Below are 23,371 nucleotides of genomic sequence, written 5' to 3'. Positions count from 1 at the left end.
AAGAAGGAAAGAAGAAAAGAAAGAAGAGTGAAAGAAGAGTGGAAGAAGAAGGAAAGAAGAAAAGAAAGAAGAGAGAAAGAAGGAAAGAAGAAAGGAAAGAAGAGTGGAAGAGTGGAAGAAGAGTGAAGAAAGAAAAGAAGAGTAGAAGAAGGAAAGAAGAGTGGAAGAAGGAAAGAAGAGTGAAGAAAGAAAAGAAGAGTAGAAGAAGGAAAGAAGAGTGGAAGAAGGAAAGAAGAAAGGAAAGAAGAGTGAAGAAAGGAAAGAAGAAAAGAAAGAAGAAGGAAAGAAGAGTGAAGAAAGAAAAGAAGAGTAGAAGAAGGAAAGAAGAGTGGAAGAAGGAAAGAAGAGTGAAGAAAGAAAAGAAGAGTAGAAGAAGGAAAGAAGAGTGGAAGAAGGAAAGAAGAAAGGAAAGGAGAGTGGAAGAAGGAAAGAAGAGTGGAAGAACAAAAGAAGAAGAGTGGAAGAAGGAAAGAATAATATTCCTAGTTATACAGTTGAATGGAGAGGGACAGAGAGAAGAGGAGCCTTGGAACCTTGGCGCAGGTGTCAGTGAAGCACAGGTGCAAGCCAGTTTAAAGACCCTATTATGATGTCATAATGGCCCAATGTAAGTCAATGGGAGAAATTGTATTAGTTTTTCTTTAATATTTTAAAAAGTCTAAAGTTTACAAAAATGAAAAATACATAGCATAAGTGTCCTTTACAAGACCTACGCGCCAAAGTTTGAACGAAGTTTTTAAGTTAAGCGTTTGGAGCTGAATTAAGCGCAGAAGTCGGTAAAGAGAATAACTAGAAAATGCATTTCCTGAAGGAAATACCAGTGCATGAAATGCAAAAGTTAAGAAAGGAAGAAGAAAAGAAAGAAGAGTGAAAGAAGGAAATAAGAAAGGAAAGAAGAGTGAAAGAAGGAAATAAGGAAGGAAAGAAGAGTAAAGAAAGGAAAGAAGAAAGGAAAGAAGAGTCGAAGAAGGAAAGAAGAAGGGAAGAAGGAAAGAAGAAAAGAAAGAAGAGTGAAGAAAGGAAAGAAGAAGGAAAGAGGAAAAAAAAGAAAAGTATAAGAAGGAAAGAAGAAAGGAAAGAAGAGTGGAAGAAGTAAAGAAGAGGAAAGAAGAAAAGAAAGAAGAGCGAAGAAAGAAAAGAAGAGTGGAAGAAGGAAAGAAGAAAAAAAAAGAAAAGTGAAAGAAGGAAAGAAGAGTGAAAGAAGGAAAAAAGAGTGGAAGAAGGAAAGAAGAAAAGAAAGAAGAGTGAAAGAAGGAAAGAAGAAAAGAAAGAAGGAAAGAAGAGTGGAAGAAGGAAAGAAGAAAGGAAAGAAGAGTGGAAGAAGGAAAGAAGAGTGGAAGAAGAGTGAAGAAAGAAAAGAAGAGTAGAAGAAGGAAAGAAGAGTGGAAGAAGGAAAGAAGAAAGGAAAGAAGAGTGAAGAAAGGAAAGAAGAAAAGAAAGAAGAAGGAAAGAAGAGTGAAGAAAGAAAAGAAGAGTAGAAGAAGGAAAGAAGAGTGGAAGAAGGAAAGAAGAGTGAAGAAAGAAAAGAAGAGTAGAAGAAGGAAAGAAGAGTGGAAGAAGGAAAGAAGAAAGGAAAGGAGAGTGGAAGAAGGAAAGAAGAGTGGAAGAACGAAAGAAGAAGAGTGGAAGAAGGAAAGAATAATATTCCTAGTTATACAGTTGAATGGAGAGGGACAGAGAGAAGAGGAGCCTTGGAACCTTGGCGCAGGTGTCAGTGAAGCACAGGTGCAAGCCAGTTTAAAGACCCTATTATGATGTCATAATGGCCCAATGTAAGTCAATGGGAGAAATTGTATTAGTTTTTATTTAATATTTTAAAAAGTATAAAGTTTAGAAAAATGAAAAATACATAGCATAAGTGTCCTTTACAAGCCAGTTACAGCTAGGTTTTTTTGACACAATGAAGCAGTTGAGGTATTTTAATGCTAGGCTCATAAATGTCTGTGGCTAACATTGTGAAATTAGAGTCTCCGTTGTGAAGTGCCCAGGATTTAATGTTTGGGCGTCATCCTTGGGCATAAACTTGGTAAAGTATGCACTTGTGAGTGCAGTTTTATAGAAATGTACCCTCAGATACTGGAGTTGGGGGTGCAAAATGACGCCCAAATCTCCGTATTTGTTATCTGTCACTAGCACGTTTGCTATAATTTCGGGGAAGGAGGTTCTCACTACAGTAGTTCTGTATCTTCTGGCCACTAATGGACAGAGCCTACATCCCACTTGTTTTTAGTATGTGTTAACATTTTCATTTCAAAGCCCTACACAATCCTGGTGACCAATGACTTTTGGTACATATGTATTCGGGCTACCCTTATTGTAATAACAGAGGCAGGCAAAGCAATAGGCCAGTGACAAGTAGGATCATGTCAAATTCCCGTCTATGTCCCCAGCACTTTCCTACCAAGCTGATGCCCATGCTGATGCGTCCTTGCCTGTCAGGATGAAGAGGTTTCTAAAGCTGCCTTCCAGGGGAATGCTAATAGCTAAAAGTCTCATGGAGCAAAGGTATTAAATCTGTCAGATTGAGGAAATAGTATTTTCTTTCCCTCTCTCCCTTTCTCTATCTATCCCTCTCTTTTTCCTGGCACCCTTTTATTGCTGTCTGTTTCACTTTGCTGCCATTTTCTCATCCCCCCCCCCCCCCCCCCATTTTTCCCTTCCTGGCTCTTTACTCTTGCTCTCTCTCTCTCTCTCTCTCTCTCTCTCTGTCGGCCTCTTTCTCTTCTTCATGTTGCCTGTTTTGTCAGTGTCTTGAGAATGAGGTCCACTCAGAAGCAGAGACACATATTTGCCTTTATCCTCCATCTGTTTCTTAAGAGCTCAGAGGACTACTGTAGCTACGTTTGAATTAGTTGTACTCACCAGTGTGGACCTACGGATGCAGCTGAAGACCAGCTGGTACAGCAGGGATGTGTGTCTGTGTGTCTGTGTGTGTGAGTGTCTGTGTCTCTCTCTCTGTGTGTGTGTGAGTGTCTGTGTATACTTCTGCATGCCGAATGCTGAACATCTTTGTGTATGTGTCCCGAGTTTTCAAACAAACCATTCTGTCATGGCACGTAGCTCATAGCTAACCCGAGGACTTCTGTCAGGTTTGTTATGTGGAATGAATGATTGACGCACAAGGGGGTCCTATCTCATCGTCCAGCTTTCTTTATGCTGGAGGCCGGGGGGTGGTGGGTTCAACCAACCACTGTGATGTGTACAATCAGGAGCCCTTGCAACTGAGGAATGTGTTTGGCACCTGTAGGGCAAGGTCACACACCTGACAAAGGTCAATCATCTGGGGAGCATCGGCACACAACGTGTTGCTTCCCTGTGATGCAAGTCACCTTAGATTTAAGCTCTCACTAAAAAGTGAAATTAAATACACATCAGAACTGTTTTAGCAGAGGTAAGTTTAAAGGCAAGTGGATTGTCCATAGTCCTCCATAGCAGAGCAATGAGAGGCGAACACAGAAGATACCAAAAGACTGCTTTCACATCCGATCAGGCTGCAGGCAGGCTCTCGACTGGGGAAGTGTCGTGGATTTGTTTGCAGAGAGACGTTCGGACACCCATGGTGCGTTCTGGTGGAATAAACAGACTGGCGACACAGACGGGATATCTTGGTTCTTAAACAAACCGAAGGACTTGTGTGTGTTGCTTTGGGAAGCGCCCTGTGACTCACCACTAAAACATAGTGTTATTACTAGAGAGGGGGAAAAAAAATATGGAATAGCAATTAACAAAGCACAGTAAAAACCATTCACAGGCAGTGCACAGCGAGAAAGAGAGAGAACATCAAAACAAACTGCATGTGACAGAGATGGTTCCCATGATGTTAAATTAAGAGATCCCAAGGGCGGACACGAAAAGGATTCTGTCATTTAAACAAGTTTTTTCCTCCCGTTTGTCCACAAAGCATGATGTTGTCTGTCACGGACTGCAGGAGGGGGCTGGACCCAAAAGCACGACACAAGCTAAGGTTTAAACACGAAGGGGAATCTTTACTTACAGACAGGAACAGGACAAATGGTGCTGCAACAGCGTTATATCACACACAATGACAGACTACGAACTGAAGAAACACAAGTACACAGGACTAACAAGATAACAAAACAGGTGAGACTGATGGTTCAATTACAAAGAACTAAGGAACCAAGAAGTAACTATAGGGATGTGAACAGAGACAAAAGGAACAGTGGCAGAGACATTGATAAGAATACAAAACAAAAGAACCAAACAAACATTTAAAGAAAACAAACCCCCCTAAAACTGTGACACTGTCAGACAAATGTTTTATTCAATTTGGTGTAATTTGCTCTTTATATAGAAAGTCTATAACGTGCCATGGTTTCAGTATAAATTGCATTTCACTTTCAAAATAGAACAAACCACTAATGACTAAAGCAATGGGTTTATGGGTGGGAAAACACACTGTGAGCATGCAACATGGAAGAGTCCAGTTTTAAAGTGGAAGGACTTTCCTCATTTGGTCATTTAATCATTTAGACTTTTTTAGCTGTGCACTGAAACATAATTTTGCACATTAAAACAAATGGGAATGTCATGTGCATTCAAGCACACATTTGCATACATGCAAACACACACACACATAAATTGTGTAAGATTATATATTTAAAAAAAAGAATCTGTCTAGAAACTACGCCCTAGGCAAAAATATCACAGACCAATTAGTTCCAGAATTCCACAAAATTCTTTTGCTTTATTTTCAGGAGCAGCAACAGCACTGTGTAGCTCACAAGTCACGACAGAGACCCCATTAACTCCTGGCGTGCCCAAGACGGCAGATGACAGATGCGGCCCAGGCCTGGTGCAGAGCCGGCCCTGAGCTGAGGTGCGCTCTAGATAGCAAACGAAGGCTATCGTTTGTGAACGTTTGCTTTGAGTTTATTGCACACATATACAAACCCGCACACAAATGGTAGTTCTCTGTGAAAAAACACGGAGGCTGGACTAAGGATTACTGTTTAAATCAAACTATTTGGAATGTTTACACAAAAACGCTCAAATTTAAAAGTTCGAGGAAAACGCATTCGCCCTCTCTGATCCGGCCTGAACCCAGCCCTCATCCTACATGAATCCAGCCTGTGTCTGGCTTTGAGCCTGCACAGATTCAGTCCTGTTCCCATATGAATCCAGTCCAGATCATCAGGCAGTCAGCTGCTCTCAGCATTGGCAGGTAGGGTGAAGTAGGTCAGAGCGGCTATCCTCTTTGCTCTCTCTCTTCCTCTCTCTTTCTTTTCTCTGTGAGAGGGTGCCAGAGAAGAAACGGCCATTCCTCTTCCTCCGTTTCCGCTGCCTGTCTGACGGAAAAGTACCGAGGTGACCCGACGGGCAGGAGCAAGAGAACCAGCCCTTCTCTGGAGTCAGTCGTCTCTCGCACGCTCTAAACTCTTCTCACACACTGAACACAATGTGTCTTCAAACCCGCATTTGACTTCAGGTACTCAGTACTTCGGTACTTAGGTACTCAGGTCCTAACAGGGGGGAGAGAAAAACATGTGGGTTCAGCTCTACACAGCCTTGGTGGGCAAGCAGTCCAAGCAAGCCATATAATGCATTATCCTTTCCCCCTACATGAGTCAGGTCCTCTAGTCTAGATACACATCCAGCATGCTCCTCATCTGTGTGTCTATCTGTTTTTCACTGTGCCTGAGTGTCCATGTGTGTATATGCGTCCATCTCTTTATCTTTCACTGGATCTGTGTATGAATGTGTGTGTCTGTACACATCGGTTTGTCTATGTTTGCATTAGTCTGTCAGTTTGTGTGTGTGTGTGTGTGTGTGTGTGTAAGTGTGAGGGAGTGAGTTTGTGTAAGTTTGGGGTGAAGGCAGGTTCACACACCGGTTCATGGGCTGCGAGGAATGCCCCAGTTTGGTGACTCTGGCGTGCATGCGCATCCGGGACGGAACACACCTGTGACGGCACACGCTGGAATTCCCAGATGTGCGTTGGGGCTCGCAGTCTCTGTGGCAACCGCTCTTCTGCCTCGCCACTATGCATACTTCAGATTTCACAGGGCTGCAGCCGTTGCCAGGGCCAGCAGCACAAATAAACAGGTAAATAAACCAAGACAGAGATAAGCATTCGGAAAGGTGGAACAGCTGGAGGAAAACTGGGTGCTTAGAATGCTATGATTGCAGATACCAGAGATGGGTTTGATGGACTATTCCAATCTAAAAATTTGATTAGTTTAGAAAAGCTAATACACAATAGAGAATAAGATACAGTATGATATTACAGAAATTATATTATATACAAAATGTAATAAACAACAAGTCAATTTCAGTTTCTGTGGAGATTAAACTGGAGGTAAACTTAAAATATAACTATACTAACACTATAGTAATGTAACTGGAAGGTTGAGATAAGAGGAACCAACTGCCTTCCACTGAACCACTTTGCTGAGGTGGAGGGTGAACTTCACAGGATGATTTGTTACCAAGGCCGAGAATGAGGGAACTCTGCTAGCTCCTTTGTCAGGCAACTTATAGACGTATAGCAAGTAAACATGGATAACATGGTTAATAGTCTATTCAATCATTATCAGAAACCTATCTGTCTGTGTAGCCATGGACTGATGATGTCTATGATCTGGAAACGCTCAGCTTGATCCGCAGCTTCATCGATAGGCTACTGCAGTTAACTTTGTTTTCATTATACATAATGTGGGCATAGTTACAGCACTCTTTTAATTGAAAACTGATGCCATAGTCAATAGTTTACCAAACTAAAATAGAAAATTAGACATTGAGGAAATATCCTGCAAAAAGGGCATAAAGGCAGGTTCTTAAGCACCACCTGGGGTCTATCTGTGCACGTGCCTCAGCTCTGGCAGCTGACACTTCTGACCCTGTTTCTCAGCCTGTGTGAACCACCCTCTTTTTCAGCGTCTGGATTCCTCAAAGGAACCAATGTCTAGTTCACCCAGAGAGTTTTTGATGCGGAAACGCTGCAGCATACCAGACGTCCAAATTAGGTAGAGTTCAAAGAGGCAGAAATCAACTAGAGTTCAGTTCCTCCTTGCGATATCCTGCAATACCAGAGAGCTGCCATAGTGAGTTGTTATAAATCCTGTTGAAGGTACTTTGACCTCCATTGTAAAAAAGCTCAGCCCAAGGCCTACAGACACAGCTAGGCATTTAGTTTAGTTGAGTTGAGTTCTTCCTTGCAGAAAGAAAGAGAGAAAGGACGCACACCTAAGAAATACAGGTACAGAGGATAAAATAGTTAAAACATATAAAACACTCTATAAACTCCAAAATGTAAAGTTTAACACCGGTGTTTTGGTTACTGCAGGCGACCGAAGTGTATCGTTATAAATCATGTTCATGATACTTTGACCTCCACATGAATTTAGAATGGCATTTATTATAACAATAACCTTTATCTTTATTCAAAATCCATGTTAAGTGTTTCACAGAGGCAGCAAAATATAACAGTCATAAAATCATCAAGTTTTAAAAGCAAACAGATAAAAACAATTAGGTATATAAAAAACAATACAGTGATACACCAATACAGAATAAAAAGGAAATAAAAGACAATTCTCCTATAAAAGGGCTGGAAATATAAAAAGGGAAGTCACTAACTCAGACATCTAGAGTTGAGTTCCTTCTTGTTTCATCACAATACCTACAAGGCTACAGTAAAAAAGAGGAAGTACACACATATAAAAGATAAAGGTGTTGGCTAGAATAGTTCAAAGGTGAACAGCATACCCTGCAGGATATACTCCAAAATGTACATTTTAAGTGACTTCTTGCCTATTGTCTTCTTCAATACTAAAGGGCCACGACAGCATATTGTCATGAATCATGTGGATGTTACCTTGACCTCCATTGTAAAAATACATTGTAGTAATCAGCCCAAGGCCCATAGATCCAGACATGTGTTTCAGCTAGTCAGCTAGTCTACCTGAGGGCTACAGAAAGAAAAAGAGAGAAAGGATGCAGGCCCAAAAACACTGGTTGGGCTCACTCTAACTAGCCACATAGTTCAAAATGTCATATTTAATAATGACATTTCCGCTACTGACTTCAGGACATATCAATACCAGGGGACTATCAATGCGTATTGTCATAACCTCATATTGTAACGTTGTTCTTCCAGAAGAAAAGTAAAGTGAGATAAATAACAGATGAACAGACATCATTTCTCAGTATCGTTCACCAAGTACTTTCACCAAGCAAATTATTACCCCGGTCTTTGTCTGGATGTACTGTACCCATAATTCTTGTGTTGGATTTAAACCTTGAGTGTAGTTTCTTCACATCAGCCCCTTGAGAGCATCTTGTGATTTATCTTCTGTCCCTACTGCAAGCTCTTGACAGGCAGTGAAAAAAGAGAGGAGAGGACATTTTCATTATGAAGTAGCATGGATGGAAATATGGAACGGATCACGAGTAGTCAAAGCGATTTCAAAGTTACGGTAACGTACTGTTCTCTTTTTGAAGCCTGAGCCTGCCATCGCCAACAAGCAGGGCAATAAACAACCAGATGAAAAACGTAAAGCTATTTCCTGAAAATGATCATTAAATGCCCTTGTACACGAATGAAAGAGCAAATCCCCCCAAAATAAATTGACTCCCAATCCTGGGTAATGGCATGCTTAAGAATGAAGGATGTGGTACTACACTTTGCCCCATAAAGTCTTTTATAGCAGCACAAGGCCCTGCCTCATCCCCTGCACTGATTGCAAGCAATTTACTGACAGCTTACAGCAAGGCTATTTAGGGAGCCCCAGAACGTTTTTTGTGGACCTGTGTTTGTTTTTTTTAATCGCTCTCTTAATGCCTAGGTAACCGCTGTTGTTCGGGAGACGGTTTGGGTCAACATCATTTGGAGAGGCTCCCTTTAGACTTGCAAACCTTGAGGCAGACAGAGGTTGGGCGTGAGGGAAATACAGTGTGTGTGTGTGTGTGTTTGTGAAAATGCAGATGATGAGTGTGTTTGTGTGTGCTGAGGGGGTGCAAGGCTGCAGATTATTCTGGAAATGCCAGAGAAACAGGAAGTCATTTCTCCAGGATGCACGAGACGTTCCTACTAAGTGAATAGGAGAAGTGGAAATGATCTCTCTCTCTGTCTCTCTGTCTCTCTCTCTCTCTCTGTGTTAGAAACTGTTAGCACACACACATACACACACAGACGCACGTGCACACACACACACTCACACACACACACACACATACATAAACATGTCTACTAAAACCATGTCTGCATCAAGATAAAACAGTGTTAATCATCACTGACCATCGCTGGAAGAAAGAACACCACTTTGCTTTCAGATGAGTGTGAGTGTGAGATTGTGTGTATGTGTCTGTGTCTGTGTGTATGTGTATGTGTATTGTGGCATCACGATGGGCCAGCTAGCAGAGGGGTGTGGTGTTCGTGTGGAGGTCTGGCTGCCACACCACAAGATGGCTGCCAGTGGCACTACATCTCCCAGAATGCAGCAGCACCCAACCAGGTGTAGGTGCTTAAGGCACCTGATGGAAGGAGCATTTAGGACAGGTGGTGCCTGTTGTGAGAGAGGCGAGAGAGCCAGGAGGGAGAACAGAGAGCACTTGACGTGCGGGTGAGGCCTTTGTTGAAACGCTTGCTGAAGCGTTTGCTAAATCGCTTGCTAAATCGCTTGCTAAGCCGAGTCCGGAAGGGGGAAGGCTAGCACCACTGGGAAGGATCTGGACGGACAAACTTTGAGTTTGCAACCACAGTTGGTAGGACTTAAGTTAGGAGCAACTTTATGAAGCCTATGTTTTGCCTTTGAAGAACTTTTATGTTTGCTTCCTGAAATACTTTTGCCTGCTCTGTCCTGTTGATTACCCACTGCCCTACACCCAGCTCAGTGGTAAAACCTCTCATGATACCACACTATGTGTGTGTTTAGATTTGAGGGTGGGAAGTTGAATGGTGAGCCTGGCCTTCCTGTCCTGGATTGAAAGAGAAGTGCTGTGAAAGGTTGCACTGTTTGTCCCAGTCGGGCCCCCGTGGTGACTCCCGCCTCATAAATATTCATGACCTGCTGCCCTTAGAGGCCTACACCTGAAAACAGAGGAGGAGTTTATCTCCATGTCAACAACCCCAACCCCGTCTTCGCCACACCAGCCAACCCAATCAAAACAACTTCCTATGAGCCTCTCTCTTTTCAGTCACAATCAAATCATCAGTAGTTCTAGAAAGTTCCCCCTGCACCAGTGCTGTTAGCCTCCTGGACCAACTCTTCTCAGTAAGGTTAGCATATGGTCTCTCTCAGGCTGATACTTCTGGTATATGGACCATGTTGGGTCCAGGCCTGTCAGCAGATGGCCTCTCTCAAGACAGACGGCAGCGAGGTTCTGATCCCTTCGGGGCAGCAGGTGCCCTGCTGGGCTTCATTTCCCCTGCCATAACCGGACCAGACAGTTTGATAGCTGCCCATTTCTGGTGCGAATTGACTGATTGATGGGTAGCCATAAATGAAAAAATGCTAGGTGGTGTGTGTGTGTGTATGTGTGGTTACGCCTACAGTATGGGGAGCCAGGTGTAACAGACAGATGGTGAAGGCATGGACACAATGGAGCTCTTTATTAAAGATTTCAATAAATATAGAAATAGATATTATCATCATTCAAATATCACCTCCAGGCAACTATACACCAAAGCCACCGCGGTTGATCAAAATAGCAGCTCATGGCCATTACACACACCGGCAACTTCACACATCAAAAACAGAACTCCTCACACCCTTTACAAAAAGTGTGTTATGTTAAGACACAAGTACGCACAACCACCACTACTCACATTCACACTAAACATAAAATGGATTCAAATATGCTAACACAAATATGTTGCTCATTTCCCCAGCTTCTCCCCAGCTTAAGCTACTATGTAAATACATTACATTGACTGCCAAGACCATGACTATTCATGCTATACATCAATGCCAGGCAACAAACAAAGTTGACCAGACTATATTTAAACAAACATCGCCGACCACCAAAGGAAGTCCTCCTGTAACCTGCTCACTCATATTTCACAAACTAACCTCCCTTACCTCCCTAACCTCCTAAAGGAGTTCAGAGCCATGCGTTTCATAGAGCGCCCAGAACCTTACGCAACAGCATTATGTCATCTGGGGATGATGAGGTATGGGTGGGCAGAAGCAGACAGCGCAAGCAACCCACAAGCCCTGGACAGCCTGCTGGAGGCCACAGCCTTTTTGCCAGTTCACCATCCATCCTGGTGCTAAGCACCCAACCATACCCATGTTTAAGGGAGAGCGAGAGAGTATGCGTTTGTGTGTGTCTGAATATATAAGTGAGAGAGAGAGAGAGGCAGAGAGAGACAAAGAATATGAGTGTGTGTACCCGTATGGATTTTTGAGAGAGAGAGCGAGAGAGTGAGAGAGAGAGATGATCTGGGGATCACTCACACACACACACACACACCCACACACACACCCACACACATGCCCACACACACACACACACACAAACATGCCCACATTTCCCAACAGAAATCAGAGGTGTGTGAGTTGTGAAAACAAACTGGGCTGCTAAAATGGTTAAAGGGGAGTATTATTAATACCTTGAGGTGGAATCGGGATTAGACCTGGCATGGAGGTAGGATGGGCTGTCACCTCTCCTCTTGGTGAGTCTCTAACACACATTACGCACACAAACACACACACACACACACACACAACACACACTGGGAATACACTGGGAACATAACACACACACACACATAACACACACTGGGAACATAACACACGCACACAAAACACACACTGGGAACATAACACGCGCACACACACATAACACACTGGGAACATAACACAAGCACACACACATAACACACACTGGGAACATAACACACACACAAAACACACACTGGGAACATTCAGATCCTGCAGGCTGAGGAACCAACCCTGAGCACTAGGTCCATGCATTCAGTGTGCTTGGCACCAGACTGCACTTTGCAACATTCACAGACGCACATTCTCACACACACACAGACTCACATTCACAGATCCATTACTTAGCTTTGCTGTCATGCACTGATATAAGAGTGAAGGTTTTTCACAGGGCATGATTAAGCACGGATGCCGTCACACACGCACACACACACACAGAGACAGAGAACCTCAACTTTTCAAATTTAAACAAACTGGCAGGTTAATCCGAAAAAGATTATTTGCTTGGGCCATCGTGGGAGCTGCTAATATGTTTTTCCTATAAATATGAGCACAGAAAGTGTATTATCAGGACATACATACTCCTTCATTGCCTGGGCCTTGGCCTTGTGTCAGCAGCACTGGATGAAGAGACTGCTGCCTTCAACTGTGGCTCCTGCCCAGCGCAGAGGGGATCGTCCGCTGAGAGCACGGAACTTTCCGGATGAACTACGGCACAGCTGGAGGCAGAGATGTGGGCTCCATTTCAGCAGAGAGAAGAAGAGAAGATCCAGCCTACAGAGTCTTGGATTCCTTAGCCACTCTTTGGAGTTTGCTCCTCTGATCTATCTATCTATCTAACTAACAATCTATATATATTTAACCTTATATTCTTTGTGTAATATAAATCTATACAGGCTTTTTATAATATTCCGATCATATCATAAGATGCATTGATCACAGACTGACCAGAGGTACAGTAAACATGTCTATTTTTCACAGAAACTGTCAGCTGTGGTTCTAGTGGAAAGTGGTCATTTTACATTAGGTCATTGACAGTGGATATTCTGAGTTAGTCACTGTAGCATCTATTTATTCTTTCATACTGATGTAGGGCCCTAATTTCATTAATGGGCGATGCAGCTGGCAACAGACAAAGTAATGACCTACAGCTAATTTAAGAACTAACCTATAATTTCATAACATTAGCTAAATTCTAAGCCCAAACATGGGTGGGTCAGCACAATGCTGGGTTGTGTCTGTGCACTGACGCGGGAGTTCCACGAATAAATAAATAAAAAATGAATAAATGAGTTCCTTCAAGCAACACCTTCTTCTGTGAAATGTCTAAATTACTTCATGTTGGGCAGACCTCCTGCATAAGAACCTCCATCTCCTCTGATTTAAACCGCTCCGTTTGCAACTGGAAATGTGTTGTTTGCTCTTTTGTAGAACAAGTACTGAGCTCCATGGGAACGTTAATAAGGTAGGGTTGAATCATTGTGATGGGCTGATAAAGAATGACTTCATTGCCACATTCACTAATTACTCAACCCATTTATGCTTGATTGCACCCTGTGCGTCAATGAAATGAGCAAATATAGTTTGGCACCATTTACAGTGCTCGTTGTCTTATGACATTAGGGACCCTAATAGTTGTGTTCTAAAGGGATTATAGATACTGCCCAGTAGCTTGGGAAATACTCCATGTCAGACACGCTGTATATTGTTTATGAGTAAGGGATGAAAATACTCCATGGCAGACACGCTGTATATTGTTTTTGAGCAAGGGATGAAAATACTCCATGTCAGACATGCTGTATATTGTTTTTGAGTAAGGGATGAAAATACTCCATGTCAGACACGCTGTATATTGTTTTTGAGTAAGGGATGGGGGGTCCTGAAGGGCAATGGGGTAGTATAGTTTTCCACTGAGCATGCAGGAGAGGACCCCAAACCTCCACATGTGTCCCTTCACCTTTGCTCTTTTCTCCCCTCTCTCTCTCTGCCTCTCTCTCTCTCTCTCTCTCTGCCTCTCTCTCTCCCCCCTCTCTCTTTCTCTCCTGATGGGGTTCATCTGTGAAATATGTTTACTAAAGTACGCTTGTTCTCCCACACATCAGCATTTATCTAACAGACGGCTCCCCCAGACCTCCTGGCCTATGGCTTGATTTACTCTCCCAGCTCCTAAAAAAGGAGAACAGGAAAAGAGAGAGAAGGAAAAGAGAAGAAGAGAAGGAGGGAAAAAACAGTCTTAGTCTGGCTGGCCTGTTGTGCTCTCTGAATCTTTTTTCTTTTTTTTAAGTGTTTTGTCTGCGTAAGCTCATTGTGTGTGTGTGTGTGTGTGTGTGGGAGTGTGTGTGTGTGTGTGTGTGTGTGAATGTGAGTGTGTGTGTGTGTATGTGTGTGTGTGTGTGACTATGTGTGTTGCTACTGCTGTCCCCCAATGCTGCTCTTGTGTTAGTCAGCAGTGATCTCTACAGTGCTGGATGGGTTACTATAACATGGCGGGTACGCTGTGGTCTGCATGTTCATTTTGGAAATCAGCTCTTCAGAGTGTAGACCAGACGAATGAAGCAGAAGGGAAAACTATTAACAAGTATTGAGACATGGCCTTTGTGTTGTGTCCACTTGTACATTTTATACCCTATCTTATCGTACCATACCATACCATACCATACCAACCATACTATACCATACCATACCATACCATACTATACCATACCATACCATACCATACCTACTTACCTACCCTACCCTACCATACCCTACCCTACCCTACCCTACCCTACCCTACCATACTATACCATACCAACCATACCATACCATACCATACCATACCTACTTACCTACCCTACCCTACCATACCCTACCATACCCTACCCTACCCTACCCTACTCTACCCTACCATACTATACCATACCAACCATACCAAACCTACCTACCTACCATACCATACCATACCATACCATACCATACCATACCTACCATACCATACCTACCTACCTACCCTACCCTACCCTACCATACCATACCTACCATACCATACCTTTCTACCTACCTATCATACCATACCATACCATACCTACCTACCATACCATACCTTATCGTACCATACCAACCATACCATACCATACCTACCAACCATACCATACCTACCTATCTACCATACCTACCTACCATACCATACCATACCATACCATACCATACCAACTATTAACAAGTATTGAGACATGGCCTTTGTGTTGTGTCCACTTGTACATTTTATACCCTATCTTATCGTACCATACCATACCATACCATACCAACCATACCAAACTTACCTACCTACCATACCATACCATACCATACCAACCATACCAAACCTACCTACCTACCATACCATACAATACCATACCATACCATACCAACCATACCATACCAACCATACCATACCTACCTACCTACCATACCATACCATACCATACCATACCAACCATACCAAACTTACCTACCTACCATACCATACCAACCATACCATACCAACCATACCATACCTACCTACCATACCTACCCTACCCTACCCTACCCTACCCTACCAACCATACCATACCATACCATACCTACCTACCATACCATACCATACCATACCATACCAACCATACCATACTATACCATAACATACCTACCTACCATACCATACCTTTCTACCTACCTATCATACCATACCATACCTACCTACCATACCCTACCTTATCGTACCATACCAACCATACCATACCATACCTACCAACCATACCATACCTACCTATCTACCATACCTACCTACCTACCATACAATACCAACTATACCATACCTACCTACCCTCCTACCATACCATACCATACCATACCAACTATACCATACCTACCTACCATACCATACCAACCATACCATACCATACCACACCATACCTACCTACCATACCATACCTTTCTACCTACCTATCATACCATACCATACCTACCTACCCTCCTACCATACCATACCACACCATCCCTACCTACCTACCATACCATACCATACCATACCAACTATACCATACCTACCTACCAACCCTCCTACCATACCATACCATACCATACCATACCATACCATACCTACCTACCTACCTACCTACCTACCTACATACCTACCTACCTACCATACCATACCATACCATACCATACCACAGAAGTATAAATGTTGGCCTAGGATATGTATTGCATGGACAGAGTTACTTTTGTCTGTGAAATCAGTTTATTTTGTGAGAAGTGAGAAGTGCATTCAGTTTTTTGTCCACAAAATGAAAAGCACAACAGTCATTTTAGTGCACAACATGAATCATCCATTTTGCTTTTCGTGCAGGAAAGGATATGCTCTTTTTGATATTTCATCAACACAATGCTTTTGTGTTTGCATTTTTGTGCACAAAAGGCATTACAGTGTTGCATGGTTTCGTAACAAATGAATGCCTTTCAAATGCGTTCAGTGGGCTATACGAGATAAAATAAGGCCTGTTACACTCTGCTTCCCATATGGACACAGAGGAGAGACAACAGGCACCCCATATGGACACTGAGGAGAGACAACAGAAGGACAGACATACCCTAAAAGGATTTGGGACAGACCCAGGCCATATCTGTCTGACAGTCAGTTGCTAGAAAATTCTCCAATTTCTGCCTCCCTCCTCTTGGCAATGCTCACAAGAGTGGGAAAAAAAGAGCCAGACCCTTGTGGATTATTATTAGGTTTAAAAGCCTTTAGTTTGAAGGATAAATCACATTAAAATACACAAATGCGTATTGGCACACCACCCAGCCTTAATAATCAGGGTGTAGCACATCAGGCCATCAAAATATAGGCATATTAAGCATAAAAATAGTACGCACTAGTTCCTGGCCGGTTTTTCTTCATACTTCCTTTGTCTCCTAACCAGAGCACTTGTGGGTTTTTTTCACACCTGGATGCAAGCTACAAGTCTACGTCTCAGTAGTCTATTCTGCCCCTGTGCAGTGTTAAGTGCACCTCCCTCCTTGCCCCAACCCAGTCTGAGAAACACACCAGGTAAGCAGCTGCCCCCTCACTCTGCACAGTCTGCATAAGAGAAGCCATATATTAATGTAGCAGTGATCAGCATCTCACATGTGCCTCAACATTGAGCTCTTTTCTCATGGCTATAGACACCATTAAAGTCTTTAATAGCCTTTTATCCAGACATGTGTGTGCATGTGTGTGTCTGTGATGCTCTCAGTCAGACTTTTTGTAAAGACTGAATACAGAAATAAATGAAATACACCACCAATTACATACAGCAAATAACCAAAGCACACATCTTCATCTCTCTCTCTCTTTCCATCTCTCTCAGCATGTCCCTGCTTCCTTCCTGTACACATTCATCCTCTCTTCTTTTACACTTCTTCTTCTTGCCCTTCTTCTTCACCCTCATCATATTCCTCTTCTTCTCCTCCTTTCTTCTTCTTCTTCTTTCTGAAATTGATCAAATATTTGCTCTTCCTGGGCCCCGTGTCTTCTGTTGATTTTCTGGAGTGTGTTTTCAGTGGTGGTTTGCCCCCGCGCCGTGGTCCAACACAGCCGTCTCAGACAGGGCCTGCTGTTTGGTTTAGCGGCGGGAGAGCGTTAGCGTGTTAGCGTGCGTGAGGGCCGGGCCTGGCCCGACTCTGGGCCGTGGGTGGGCCGGGTCCCCTTGCTTGGCTGGGCTCCCTAGCTGGGCAAACGGGAGGCCCGGGCCTGGGCCTGGCAGACACTGGGGCTCATTCAGGCGTCCGGCTGCACACAGACACACACACACACACACACACAAACACACAGGATAGAGTCAGGATTGTTTGCTGGCGAGAGGCGCTCCCTAGAATGCTGTGACACTGTTCCTCTCTGGGAAAAAAAGGTATTCTGAAACCCCCCCAACATACATACACACACACACACACACACACACACACACACACACACAGTCACCCAAAACACACACACACACTCACATATGCTGACACACACACATGCGCAAACACACTGATCCACATTCACACACATGCATACTGACGTACACATGCACTCTCTCTCTTCTTCCCTCCCCGACTTTCTCTCACATTTACTTTTTCTACTTCAGACACACTCATCTCCTGACACTCTCTCTTCAACTGGCATTGGCAAAAAAGGAACGGCTGTGGCTGGCCTCTACGAATGTGTAGATGTGTTAGCTGAACTTGTGTTCTCGCTACATACTGCATTCCGGTAAGAGAGAGACAGATACATAGAGAGAAAGATACAGAGAGAGAGAGCGAGAAAGAGTGAGCGAAACAGAGATACACACACACATACACAGAGAGGGAGACAGAGTGAGAGAAACAGAAAAACACACACACACACACATACACAGAGAGTGAGAGAGTTGAAAAACTAAGTGAAACAGAAAGATACACACACACATACGCAGGGAGAGAGAGAAAGAGTGAGTGAAACAGAAAGATACACACACACATACGCAGGGAGAGAGAGAAAGAGTGAGTGAAAAAGAAAGATACACACACACATACGCAGGGAGAGAGAGAAAGAGTGAGTGAGAAAGAAAGATACACACACACATACTCAGGGAGAGAGAGAAAGAGTGAGTGAAAAAGAAAGATGCGCACATATACAGCGAGCGAGAGAGAGAGTGTGTATGTGTGTGTGTGTGTGTGCGAGAGAGAGAGTGTGTGTAGGTGCAAGAGAGAGAGAGAGAGTGTATGTGTGTGTGTGCGAGAGAGAGAGTGTGCATATGTGTGTGTGTGTGCGAATAAGAGAGAGTGTGTGTGTATGTGTGTGTGCGAGAGAGAGAGTGTGCGTATGTGTGTGTGTGTGCGAAAGAGAGAGAGTGTGTGTGTATGTGTGTGTGCGAGAGAGAGAGAGTGTGTGTGTATGTGTGTGTGTGTGCGAATAAGAGAGAGTGTGTGTGTATGTGTGTGTGTGTGCGAAAGAGAGAGAGTGTGTGTGTATGTGTGTGTGCGAGAGAGAGAGAGTGTGTGTGTATGTGTGTGTGTGTGCGAATAAGAGAGAGTGTGTGTGTATGTGTGTGTGTGTGCGAAAGAGAGAGAGAGTGTGTGTGTGTGTGTGCGAGAGAGAGAGAGTGTGTGTGTGTGTGTTTGTGCAAGAGAGAGAGACCCACGGATCTGTAAGAGCACTGTAAGCAGGCACTGCTTCCATGCGCTGGCATTTCCTGCCCCAGTCCCTGTGGTTCGCTCAGGACCAGAGCACAAACTCGCCCTTAAAGCAACACTATACAACAATGTCACTTTTTCAGAAATGTGCTAAAAGCCAACTCGTTTTGGGACCATCTTCAAATTCATTTTGATGTTATATTTGATCATATGAAATATGAAGTGTCGTTCCCAATATCCATTTAGGCTTTGCACTTTGTGTGTGTCTGTATCTGGACTAGAACACCCCGCGAAAATGTAAGAAAAGCTTCTATAGCATGACATTGCTAACCGTATCGCCAAAAGACACCAATTAACATGTTAGTAAGCCTTTATCAGTGCCAACTGGGCTGTTTGTGGTGTTTGGAAGGTTTTTGCACGTCTTATAGGGAGCTAGCTCTCTAGTTCCAGATAAAAACCGCTCACTGCTGCTTTAAATGCGCCCCAGTCCCTGTGGTTGATTGAGGACTAGAGCACAAACTCGGCCTGAAATGTGCTGTATTTACGGAAAAAAAGCTGCTCCATCAAATGCAGTCACTGTCCGTTTTTGATTCTGTTTGCTGTGTCTTCTTTGGAACCTGAAAAAAATGTTGTGCTTGATTTCCTCCACATTTTTGGCAGCATTAGAGGACATCAGGCTCCGACTGTGAAATAGCAACTGAAATGTAGAATTAAATATCCACTCTTTAAAAAACTTAAAATGAGAAGATAGATATTTTGATTACAACCAACAACCAATCACCAGTGGCCTTACTCCATTCCCATAATTTGGCCACCAAACAACATGAAATATGTCCTGATATGAAGAGAGGAATTTTGACAGTAATCTCAGACGTACAATGAGCAGTGACACTAAAATTAAACCATCACCTCTGTCATAAATTATCTAAACATCCTAAACGTTGTGCCATGTTGCATTGATTAAGATACGTTAAAAAGAGTTTACGTTTTTTTGATTACGTTAAGTAATGCAGAGTCTAAAACACCCACCATAAACATTGCCGTGTTAATTGCCTTAATCATCTGATTATCATGGATGTGCAGAAATCATCAGTGAAACAAGCAGTCCAGCATGAGTAATGGGTGATTATCTTAATGAAGAGACAAGTGGCCATGTCTGAGGCAAGAGAAGCCGTTAATGGTGAGGCGTCCAGAGAAACTCATGCTGAGAAAGAGTGAGACCCTGTTTCGTTTTTTACACAGGCAGCCTCCAGCACTTCAAGCTTTAGGACCCTTAGTGAACAACAGTAAAGCCTTGGCCTATAGCAACATTTTCCAGTTTTAAAACTAACAACAAATCTGTGGAGGAATATGCCATATGGAATTAATTTAATTGCCTTCATATTCAATTCAGTAGCAAGCATGTTATACAAATATTATATACCATGTACCAACATACTTCAACAATAAAGTTTTTAACCAGTTCAGAGCAGTTAGTTATTAGTACATAGTAGACAAATTACATGAAAATGAGAACATAAATATTGCTGTGTATTTTTCTGAAGGGTTGCCTGTGAGAAGGCTGCCTTTGGCCTTCTGAGTGTTCAGATGTTGATGTTCATTAAGTGGGCAGGAGCAGTTTCCTGTGCAATCATCACCCTTTTGACAAATTCTGAGTTCTCCGGGAGTGTTTGAACATGCACCTCAACCACATACATGACCTCCGAGAGGCCCCTGAGGTCAAAGGTTTAGAGTTTCCCCTCAGGTTTGATGTGATTCAAAGTCTATTCCTCTCCCCCTCTCTCTCACTCCCTCTCCCTCTCTCTCAGTCATCACTCTCTTTCTCTCTCCTCTTCTTTCTTTCCCTCTCTCAGGCATCTCTCTCTCTAACTCTCCCTCCCTTTCAAACATAACAAACTGGCATTTTGTGTTCGGTAGCTCTGTGCAATAACTCTATGTGTAACGCTATAATGTAGTGTGCTGGGGGTGAGCTAGCGGAAACATCTGGGCGACTGTTGTGTAGCCTCCCAGCATGCATCAGGTGCTGTGTTGTGTTGTCGATTAGCTGTTAGCGGTCTGGTTGTGCCTCCCTTTTGTGTCCAGTAAGAGTGTGTGTGTGTGTAATGTCTGACACTATCACGTGTAACTGTTATCATTTTGTCTGTGTTTATGCTGTTTTATGCCCTTTGTTAGTTTAACATATTTGTCTGTACACTGTCAGTGTAAGTGTCATTGCCAAGTATTTGTGTGTGTGTGTGTGTGTGTGTGTGTGTGTGTGTGTGTCTGTGTGTGTGTGTGTGTGTGTGTGTGTCTGTGTGTCTGTGTGTGTGTGTGTGTGTGTGTGTGAATAAACGGCATTCCTGGGGCTGTGCAGTGTAAGGAAGGAGCACAGTAATCTGTCTCTCCCTCACGTTGCCTTCTTCCACGTTAGCTGCCTACATTATGTTTCTGTAGCTTAACTGGTAGAAGAAGGGTTTAACACCACCAAAGTCACGGGTTCAAAATAGTACAGCAGTTAATGATAAACATTCAGTTTGCCGTTTCCCGGAATTTCTGCTGGAGCTCTCCAGAAAAGATGCTAAGCAGATGTCTTGCTGATAACCTTTAAATTGGCTGGCAATGTTAAAACACTATAATGCCATGTGTCATTCAAATCTCATTTGTTGATAATATATTAAAGCTACAGTACTTGACCTTTTCTCCCATTAGCAATGAACTGAAAAGCCAAAACCTTTGGGTAGTTCTTTGTAGTTTTGGAGCATACACTTTTTCACTGTTTCCAGTGGACTCCCATCATTTAAAAAGTCCTAGCAAATATGTAATTTCGTCTGATGACGCAGGGCTGCATATTCCACTGCTTTGTACGGTTTCCTGTTGTATCTCCCTGTCAACAAAACTCACATCTACAAATCATCACACAAATCACACTCACAATGCATCTTCAGTTGCTCTAACAAACAACAGAAGAAGAAGAAGAAGAAGAAGAAGAAGAAGTAGAAGAAGGAAACCAACTTCATTAAGATCAAACATATGCTGTGTGCAGACAGCAGTCATATAAATAAGAGTAATTGAACACTTGCACATGAGTAAATAATAACTGCTATTATTCCTGCCAGTGCTCAAACCGCCCCAGCGCCACCCTGGCAGCCCGCTCGTCCCAGATTGGCATGGAGAGTGACTCAAATGCTGTTTGATATGTGGGAGCTCAGTTTATTTAATTTCAGCCATGATTCAAGTCATTTGAGGTTCCCCAAATGTCAAACATCTCCATGGTGGAGGAAAGGGACAGGACAGGAGTGTATATGTGTGTGTGTGTGTGTGTGTGTGTGTGTGTGTGTGTGTGTGTGTGTGTGTGTGGTGTGTGTGTGTGTGGTGTGTGTGTGTGTGTGTGTGTGTGGTGTGTGTGTGTGTATGTGTGGTGTGTGTGTGTGTGTGTATGTGTGGTGTGTGTGTAAGAGTGAGGCTTTTATACTCCAAATTTAAACACAGAGGTTTGTGTAGGGTTTCTTTATGATGTTGATTCTTTGGACCATAATATCAAAGTGTGTGCTTGAGAAATGTGTTATTATAGCATTGTAGGAGTCATCAGAACCAACATTTAACTTCAGTGGATGAAGACCCTGTGTGCCAGAAAGTGAAATAAAATGAAAGAGAGGGAGAGAGAGAGGGAGAACGAAGGAAAGAGAAAAGAGATTGTGTGTCTTGCATTTGGCAGAGGGAGTTTCGCCAAATCAGCAGCAAAGTCTTCCTCTTTAGTGGAGAGCCAGCTTTTGATTACTGTGTACTTCTCCATGAAAACAGACCTTTGTTCTTATTTTTTGTTCGCTTTTCTTCTCCCCCAATTGTGCAACAAGTACCCAATCTAGATTCAAAGGATACTGCAATCGTAAATCTGATGGTGGATAAATCTGTTAGCAAGTAAAAGGGGGTATTTTTGTTTTATTAGTATTGGTTTTGGTTTCTGTGAGAGACACACACGTCTAGAGATGAATAGATTTGAATTAATGGTACTGACTTATGGGGTCGGGGGTCATGGTGAAATGCCCTAGTGTCTGCACGGAGTCACACAGGAATGCCAGGGTGCCGTGTGAACTCTGGAGTTCATCGAGATCTTTGGCCAGGGTGAGGGGTCAACAGATGGTGAATAGAAAGACCAGTAAAGACCAGTGAGTCTACCTGTGCAAGGCCTTGAGTGATTCAACTCTGTCTGCACTCGGTGCTATAAGCGATGTCTTTTCCTGTTTTTCTCGGGGATTGCGAAAATGATCACTATGCCAAAAGGCAAAGAAATGGTGCTAACCTCCGGTCATTGCAACAGACCTCACCCACATGTTCCTCCTTCTCTGTTGGGTTGTGGAGCTACCGGTCTGTAGTTAACAAAGATGACTTCATTCCTGCCTATGCTAACTAGCTATCCCTTAGCTACTTGCTGTCACTAAGACTTGTATCAAACCAGAAAACACTGCTATCTTTCACCTGTTGCCTCCAAACAAAATACACCTCTTTCAAGCAGCATTCTGTTATCGTGACTGCCCTGGTAAAAGTATCTGTGGTTGTCATATACCGTTTACCAGGAC

This window comes from Clupea harengus, chromosome 19 (assembly GCF_900700415.2).
Source record: "Clupea harengus chromosome 19, Ch_v2.0.2, whole genome shotgun sequence".
NCBI lineage: Eukaryota > Metazoa > Chordata > Actinopteri > Clupeiformes > Clupeidae > Clupea > Clupea harengus.
Note: the sequence above shows the minus strand (reverse complement) of the source record.